The 8,168-nt window shown below is 48.6% G+C and overlaps 1 pseudogene across 1 annotated transcript; it reads left to right on the plus strand.

Moving 5' to 3' along the window:
- The first annotated feature begins 871 nt into the window (after positions 1-871).
- Positions 872-8,168, plus strand: LOC117711693 (CMRF-35-like molecule 4; annotated as a pseudogene). The gene is made up of 4 exons (XR_013110924.1): positions 872-3,528; positions 3,871-4,315; positions 6,221-6,341; positions 7,789-8,168. The product of XR_013110924.1 is annotated as a CMRF-35-like molecule 4 (transcript).

The raw sequence follows: 8,168 nt of genomic DNA on the forward strand, positions 1-8,168 counted from the left end.
GTTGTATTGGGTACATTGATTTGCCACCTGGAGGACGTTCTGTGACTCTACCTGGAATGTGACTTCCCATGACCACGTCCCTCATAGCTGACAAGAGTGTGTGGACGGATCTCTTTGCTGAGTTAGTTATGGGTCATCTTCTATGTTATGAGTCAAGTCGTCTGCTGAGGAAATACCAGAGGTCAGAGTTCATCTGTAGGACACACCCGAGTCTGAACCCCACATTCTCTGATCTCCATTAGCCACCACTCGGCCAGGAGGTGAAGTGCAGGATCTTGTGCCCCTTGGTTCAGGTCAGTACTGAGAATCCCCCCTATGCCTGCCTATTCCCTTCCTCAGGCAGAGATGCCCTAGTACTGGGGTTACCTCCTCTGCAAAAGCATGGAGAAGTTGGGGTTACTACTGGCCGATGCTTCTTTATCCTTGGACCCTGACACATTCTTCACAGGTCATGACCTTTTGATCTGGTTCAAATGTGAAATGAACTGCAAGTCCGAACAATGCATTTGGTCTTTTCTTCAGCCTTCTACTCCCTAGAACTAGATTTTACCTGCTTGTACAAGCGGAGCCTTCATCCCAGTGCCCATCTGCTTCAGCTGCCAGGGCACCATGGAGAATTTGCCAGCACCAAAGCCTCTGAGAGTCTCACCACTTGGCAGAAGCCTGTAGGCACAGGAGTGCTGATACTGAATCTCCTGCCCTCTTATGTTATTAGGACACAGAGAGAGCTGATTGGATACTATGGAGGTTTGAGTAAGAATGATCTGCCATCCCCCACCCACCACCCCTGCACATATATTGGAATGCTTTGTCACCAGGGAGTGGAACTGTTTGAGTGGGTATGAAGGATTAGGGGGTGTGGCCTTTTTGGAGGAAGTGCATTACTGGGGTGGGCTTAGAGTTTTCAAAAATCTCATACCAGGCCTCCTCTCTCTCTCTCTCTCTCTCTCTCTCTCTCTCTCTCTCTCTCTCTCTCTCTCTCTCTCATCTCCTCTTTGTCTTACCTCTCTCTGCCTGAACATCAGGATGTCGCTCTCAGCTATGTCTCCAGGATCATAACTGACACACTTGCCCCATGCTCCCTGCCATAGTAGTAATGGACTAAGCCTCTGAAACTGTAAGCCAACCCTGGTTAAATGCTTTCTCTTTTATTAGCTCTTGTGATCATGGTGTCTCTTCACAGCAATAGAACAGTGACTAAGACAGATACCAGTGACCATGCCTTAGAGTCCTGCAGTGAATACACAAAGGGGTTTCTTTGCTCTTCTTTATCTGATATTCTGTACAGCATTGTGGGCCTGTATACAGGAGGCTTTCCACAAAGACCCCCGGCCAGGCCATGTGCCAAAGCGGAGAGAGAGTACAAGCAGGGAGGGGGAATCACATCTGCTGCCTCTGCTGCTGCTGCTACCCCTGTCTCCAAGTACCCAGTACTCTGCACTAAGTTGGGACAGGTTGATGCTACTAGCCAACAAGGAGTGTGAGGAATATCATGAAGGGATTTTGGGAGAGCAGGTCTCCTGCCAAGTGGTAGTGTTACAGCTCTTATGACAGAAGCTCCTAGATGATGGAGTAACTCTCGCACACCTTTACTTCTTCCAGATATGATTCTTGTATACAGTTGTGGGATGGGTCAGGGTCTGGCAGCAGGTACCTCCTATTGGCTTGGTCTGGGAGCTTGGGGAGATCTTATTTACATATAGGAGAGGCCACAGACTTCTCTGTGGGGGCTGTGGGGGTCCGTAGCTCTGTGAAAGAAGACAGGGGGCCAGGAGCATGGCCAAACTCCTACCTTCTCTACAAGGGTCTCCAAGGTTCAAAGCCAGCTAGATCAGGTACCCAGCTGCCTCTCACAGCCCACCACCAAACAGAGCATAAAGAAACAGTGGGCACAGAAAAATGCAGGCAGATTTCCTGAAGATAAGTGAGAGGCAACAAAGTGCTACAGTGGGAGAACATCTGCATTCTATGTTAATAGAACATCTGTATTCTGTGTTAGTAGGAGAACACCTGAATTCTGTGTTAGTAGAGAGAACATCTGTATCCTGTGTTAGTAGGAAGAAGATCTGCATTCTGTGTATAGGAGAACATCTGCATTCTGTGTTAATAGGAGAACATCTGCATTCTGTGTTAATATAAAAACATCTGTATCCTGTGTTGATAGGACAACACCTGCATTCTGTGTTAATGGGACTGGAAGTGAGTGGAATAAGAGTAGATACCCAGAGGAGAGTCCCAACCCAGGGAACAGTAAGTGTAAAGTCCCACACATGTCACCACAGCCTGCAGGTATTACTGCAGATCAGAGGGGTGCAGGTGCCTCTGTAGTCAGGTGGGTCACCAGGCTCCAAGACTCTCTCTCTCTCTTCCCTCTTCCCCAACAAGAAAGGGATTTGGACAGCAGTATTAGGAAACTGAGTCATGAAAAGAGAGATCTAACATATTCTTTCATTCTTCCACCCAACACCTACCCCAAATCATGTCCATGCCTAGACATGTGGCCAAGATACACAAGGAGACAGAGCTGTCTTGGTGGCACCCATCTACCTCCAGCCCTCATGTGATGGGGGATTTCTGTGTGTTCAGGTTACCTTGAGCTAAGGAGTGCATTCCAGTCCAGCTTGGGTTGCATTGTGAGATACTTTCTCAAATAATCAGGGCCAAGGATGCATCTTAGTCACAAGTGCTTGCCTGGCATGTCCGAAGCCCTGGGTACAATCCCGAGCACAGGATGAATGTGCTGTGTGGACACACACCCGAAATTTCTGGATTCAGGAGATGGAGGCAGGAGGATCAATTCAAGGTCATCCTTAGCTAAACAGAGGCCAGCACTGGCTAGAGACGCTGCCACAGACAAAGAGCAAACCAAACAGAATAAGATAGAAGAAGAGAAAGCTGTGACCTACAGGTCTGTAACCTTTGTGGGGACTCAGCACCCAGATAAACACTGATTAAGGGATTGGGTCACAGCATGAGACTGACCAGCAGTGTGAACCCAGAAATGGTACTAAAAACACCGTGGACTAAGAGTCCATGAATTTTGGAAGGAAGTGTTTCCTCTGTGGTCACAGAGCTAGAGCAAGACAAGGTCAGCTTTCAAATCCACTCAGGAAGTGGCTTGTCACAGAGGGTGGGTGATCTGACCTAAGAAGGAAATGCTCCCCAGGGCTCTGACAGGAGGATGGAGTCCCTCAGGTAAGGGCTAGGGTACAGATGCCACCCTCAATCCACAGCCGTGGTTGTTCCCACTTGCTGGGTGTGGTAAGAACCAAAGCCTCTGAATCCTGGAACATCCACAGAGCCCTTCCTTCCCCTGCTCATCTGGAGCCTCAAGTGGGAGCCAGGGACCAGGAAGCAGAGGACAGAAAGGAGAACTAGGAAAGAGGACATTCTACCATCTAGAAGGAAACAGCTGCTTCTCCCCTGTTGGCCCTGGTGTGGGCGCAGGTGACAGCTGAGCTGGAGAAATGATCCCCAGAGGAATCAGGTTGTGGCTGCCTTCGGCTCTGCTCCTGTCTCAGGTCCCAGGTGAGCACGGGGCAGGTGTGGCTGGTGTGCAGCTTGGAAAGGAGGGGGGGTGGGAATAGCACAGGCAGAGGGGCCTAGAGAGATGGCAAGAGAGTGCGGGTGGGGTGGGAAGGGCCCAGGAGTGATCAGCATCTGCCTCACAGATGCTGTCAGGTTTCTGTGAACAACACCGTCATGTCTACCACACCGGAGACAGAGTCAGGATCCACAGAGAGGGTTATCTGTGACAGGCATTGCCATAACTATATAATCTTTATTAATTTTATAATCTCTCTATAACCTCAGTCCTTACTTCTGGTCTGAGAAAGCCTGTATTCTTTCTCACTGTTTCCTCAAGACAAGAGGGTTTTCTAAGACTTTACCCAAGGGAGGCCTTACTCCTCACCCAGCTGTGAGGTGCAGAATTGAGGTTTGTGTTTTCCAGGCTGTGTCCCTGTGCATGGCCCCAGTACTGTGACAGGCACTGTGGGGGGATTGCTCAGCGTGTCATGTCAGTATGAGGAGAAATTCAAGACTAACAATAAATCCTGGTGCAGAGTGTTATTTGTGGTGCGATGCAAAGATATCGTGAAGACCAGAGACTCAGAAGAAGCCAGGAAAGGCCGAGTGTCTATTAGGCACAATCCAGACAACTTCACCTTCATTGTGACCTTGGAGAAACTTAGCCTGGAGGATGCAGACACCTACATGGGTGGGGTGGATAGATCATTTTTCGAAGGCAGCTTTAAGGTTGATGACTCCTTGGGGATCAATAAGTACTTCATAGTTGAGTTGTCCATCATTTCAGGTAAGCCTCCTTCATGCCAGGGCAGCCTGAGTCCAGGCCTGTCATTCCCTCATAGAAGAGGAAGCCATGAACTATAGCATGGTGAGCTTGGTGAGTGAGTGACTCAGGACAGGGAGTGTGAGTATAAACATGTGTGGTACATGTGACAGTGTATGTGTACCAGTACACGTGTGTGCATGCACCAACAGGCACGCTGGGGAACCTGTGTTCTTAGAAACTATTTTATTATTTCACTTATTTGTTTGCTTGTTCATGTATTTGGTTGGTTATAGGGTCTTGCCCATGATGTCTGTGAGTGAACAGAGAACTTCTGGGTGTTAGTTCTCTGTTTCCATCTTGTGTGTCAAACTCAAGTCATCAGGCTTGGCAAGCAGGGGCCTCTACCCACTGAGCCATGTCATCAGCCCCTGTTGGGGATTCCTGTGTGCACCATGGGGCAGTTTCAGGCCTGAAACTTTCTAAAGACAGGCTCTGAATCACTGGCTCTTTGTGACTTCCTGTCCTGATAAGACAGGAGACCTCTCTCCCCAATGTCATATGGTCCTGTCCCCAATCTCCATAAGAGAATGGTACACTAACACATCAGCTGCCCCCTCCCAATGACAGCTCTGACCTGGGACTGAGTGAACACTATCCTTCCAGTGAGGTTCTTGGGGTGCCAGCTTCATCGCTGGTTCTGGGACTTCTGAGAGACCAGAGACACAAGGAGAAGCCTAGACAGTATGTGGAGCTTCTCAGTGCCCTGAGGAACCTACTCACCCCTCCAGGCTCCCCTGTGTCCCCCTTTCCCAGAAACCATTTACTGCTGGAAGAAACTCAGAAAATACCTCCAACGTTCCCCTTCAATGAGCAGAGGGTCAAGCAGAATGGAAGTCAGGCTTTCAACTACTTTGGTCACCAATGTTCTTCATGTATGCAGTTTCTTCTCTCCTAATGAGAGAGAATTTTTGTTTTTAGAACCCAAATCATTGCATCCTTTTATAGGCTGGGGTAGTAACAGAATCTAAAGGAAGTGGCCAAACCTCTCTGTCAATCTCAGTTGTTGTTGTTGTTGTTGTTGTTGTTGTTGTTGTTGTTGTTGTTCTTCTTCTTCTTCTTCTTCTCCTCCTCCTCCTCCTCCTCCTCCTCCTCCTCCTCCTTCTTCTTTTTCTCCTCCTCCTTCTTCTTTTTCTCCTTCTTCTTCTTCTTTTTCTTCTTCATCATCATCATCTGAGAGAAGTTATTGTGTAGCCCAGGTTAACCACAAACTCACTGAAGACTTAGGATTCATCTTGAATGCCTGCTATTCCTGTCTCTGCCTTTCCAGCAATGTGATTACAAGTATATATCACCACAGCCAGCTTCTGGTTCCTGGTTCTCCATTTCCCTGCAACCTCCTCTGTGGGTTCATACTGAAGATGGGGAACTACAATCCCACTGAGATCCCCACTCTGCACTAGAGGCCTCTCTCCGCAGGGCCCTGCATGTATCTGCCTTTCTAGAACTTTCCATCTGCCCATTCCTCAGAGAAGACTGCCCAGTGGCCTATCTGGCTGACACTGGAATGAGTGGGCCAGGCAGACATGGAATCCCACTACCCTGTTTGTCCCCAGAAGGATGGCAGACAAGGAGGCAATAGATGTGGCTGAGGCTTAGTGGGACCTGGAACTCACTGAGGTCTTGTCACTGACATTTAAACTCTCGTCTCTAAGAAGACTGCCTTCATGTTTGCAAGTGCGAGGCAGACACTGCACACCATAAGGTGGGCTGGGCAAAAAATTCCTGACAGCACCCTGGTGTGACCGTGAGGCTGATCGGCTGTGAGACAGCTGTCCAGCATGGCCCTGTGAAGCAGAGTGACAGAGGGTTCACTGGGTAGGAGTGGAGGTCATGGGAACTGTCTTGTGTTTCCATCCTTTGTTCCAGTCACAGGTTCGAGCCAGGGGAAAGGTACAGATATCCTGGAGTCCACCATATCCTCACCTGTGCACACTCAGTGCAATGTGACCACAGAGGACACAATTCCTGCTCCCAGCCCACAGAATAGGTGAGGAACTCACATCCCTGAGGCCTTTGATGGTGGGGAAGGATCATACTCGGAGAGCAGAGGTAGAGGGGTTTGTATCTCCCTCCCATATGCCCCTCCTGCATTTCCTAATCTCAGGCTGACTTGGAAGGGTCTTGTCAGTCCCAGTTGCTTATCTAAAGATAGGGACACAGCAGTGACACTCAAATACACACCTGCTGGGCTGGAGTTAGTTTCCTGCCAAGCAGGCTCTACCTAAACACACCCAGAGTCTGGAGAAAAGGCTCTTGGGAGATGGTTCTACAGGTAAAGTGCATCTGAGTGTGAGCCCCGCCACCTACAGGAAAAGTCAGGCATTGCGGCATCTACTTGGAATACCAGAGCTCCTGAGGTAGAGACAGGAGGATGCCTACAACCAACTAGCTAGCCAGCCTACTTGGCAAGCTTCAGGATAGTGAGAGATCCTGTCAGAAAACAAAACAAAAAAAATGGGCCAAGTATAATGGCTCACAGCTTTAATCCCAGCACTTGGGAGGCAGAGGCAGGGCAAGCTCTGTGAGTTTAGGACCAGGCTAAAACTACATAAGGAATACCATTCTAGCCAGAGCTAAATAGTGAGACCTGTCTCAGAAGAAATACAAAGTGGTGACTTCTGAGGCATGACCAAGGTTATCCTCTGATCTCTCCATATTCATGCACACACATGTGCACCTGCATACATGCACATGAACACACACACACACACACACACACAGTTAACTATGTAAAATAAATAAGCAGCTGCTGATGGTGGCACAAGCCACACAGAACTTGGGAGGCAAAGACAGATGGATCTCCATGAATTTAAGGCCATCTTGGTCCACATAATGAGTTCCAGAACAGCTATGGCTATATAATAAATAAATAAACTAATAAACAAATAAATAAATGCCACCCTGGAGAATGTGGGAGAAGTCTAGTTAGAAGAGAATTTGTTGTGCTGGGGAGAAAGTTTCTGCCTGGTTTGAGGCCCATGGGCTTGGTCTGGAGAGAGCAGGCCACTGGATGTATTGACACAAGCCACACAGAACTTGGGGGTAAAGACAGATGGATCTCCATGAGTTTAAGGCCATCTTGGTCCATATAATGAGTTTCAGAACAGCTATGGCTATATAATAAATAAATAAATGAATGAATGAATGAATGAATGAATGAATAAATAAATAAATAAATAAATAGGATGTGTTGGGCAGGCGGTGCCTGCCTGGTTTGAGGCCCATGGGCTTTGTCTGGAGAAAGCAGGCCAGGCCCACAGTTCAAGGCTACTTCTTGTGCTATGCATTAATCATACTGGTCATTCAGGCAGTCCTTGTTCTTGTCCCTGCATAGATCTCTGTGGACACAGATCTGGGTAAGAGACAGCCACATAGTGCAGGGCATCATCGTCGTCTTCTGGGAAGGGAGCTAACTGTGACTATGCCGCTTACAGCCTCTACTTCTGTGTCCTGGTGTTTCTGGAGCTGCCCCTGTTCCTGAGCATGCTTGGTGCTGTCCTCTGGGTGAACAGGCCTCAGAGGTGCTCTGGGGGAAGCAGTACTCAGCCCTGTTGTGAGAATCAGTGAAGTCTATTGACATCGAGGCCCTGTCCCTGGACACATCTCCTCTGGTGGTTGGGGACAACCAGTAAATCCATGGTTTTGAGAATGTTCTGAGACCTTTAGAAGATTCTTTTACTGCAGTGATGTAACCACAGCTGTCATGATCTTGTGATAGCGAGTCAATGCCACACACAGAACGCAGCATTTCAGGGCACTCTCCTCCTCTACATCTGGCTACCTCTTGAACTCTTTCCTTTCCCTCCCCGCCTTG

The sequence above is a fragment of the Arvicanthis niloticus genome, chromosome 6 (genome assembly GCF_011762505.2).
Source record: "Arvicanthis niloticus isolate mArvNil1 chromosome 6, mArvNil1.pat.X, whole genome shotgun sequence".
In the NCBI taxonomy this organism is placed as follows: domain Eukaryota; kingdom Metazoa; phylum Chordata; class Mammalia; order Rodentia; family Muridae; genus Arvicanthis; species Arvicanthis niloticus.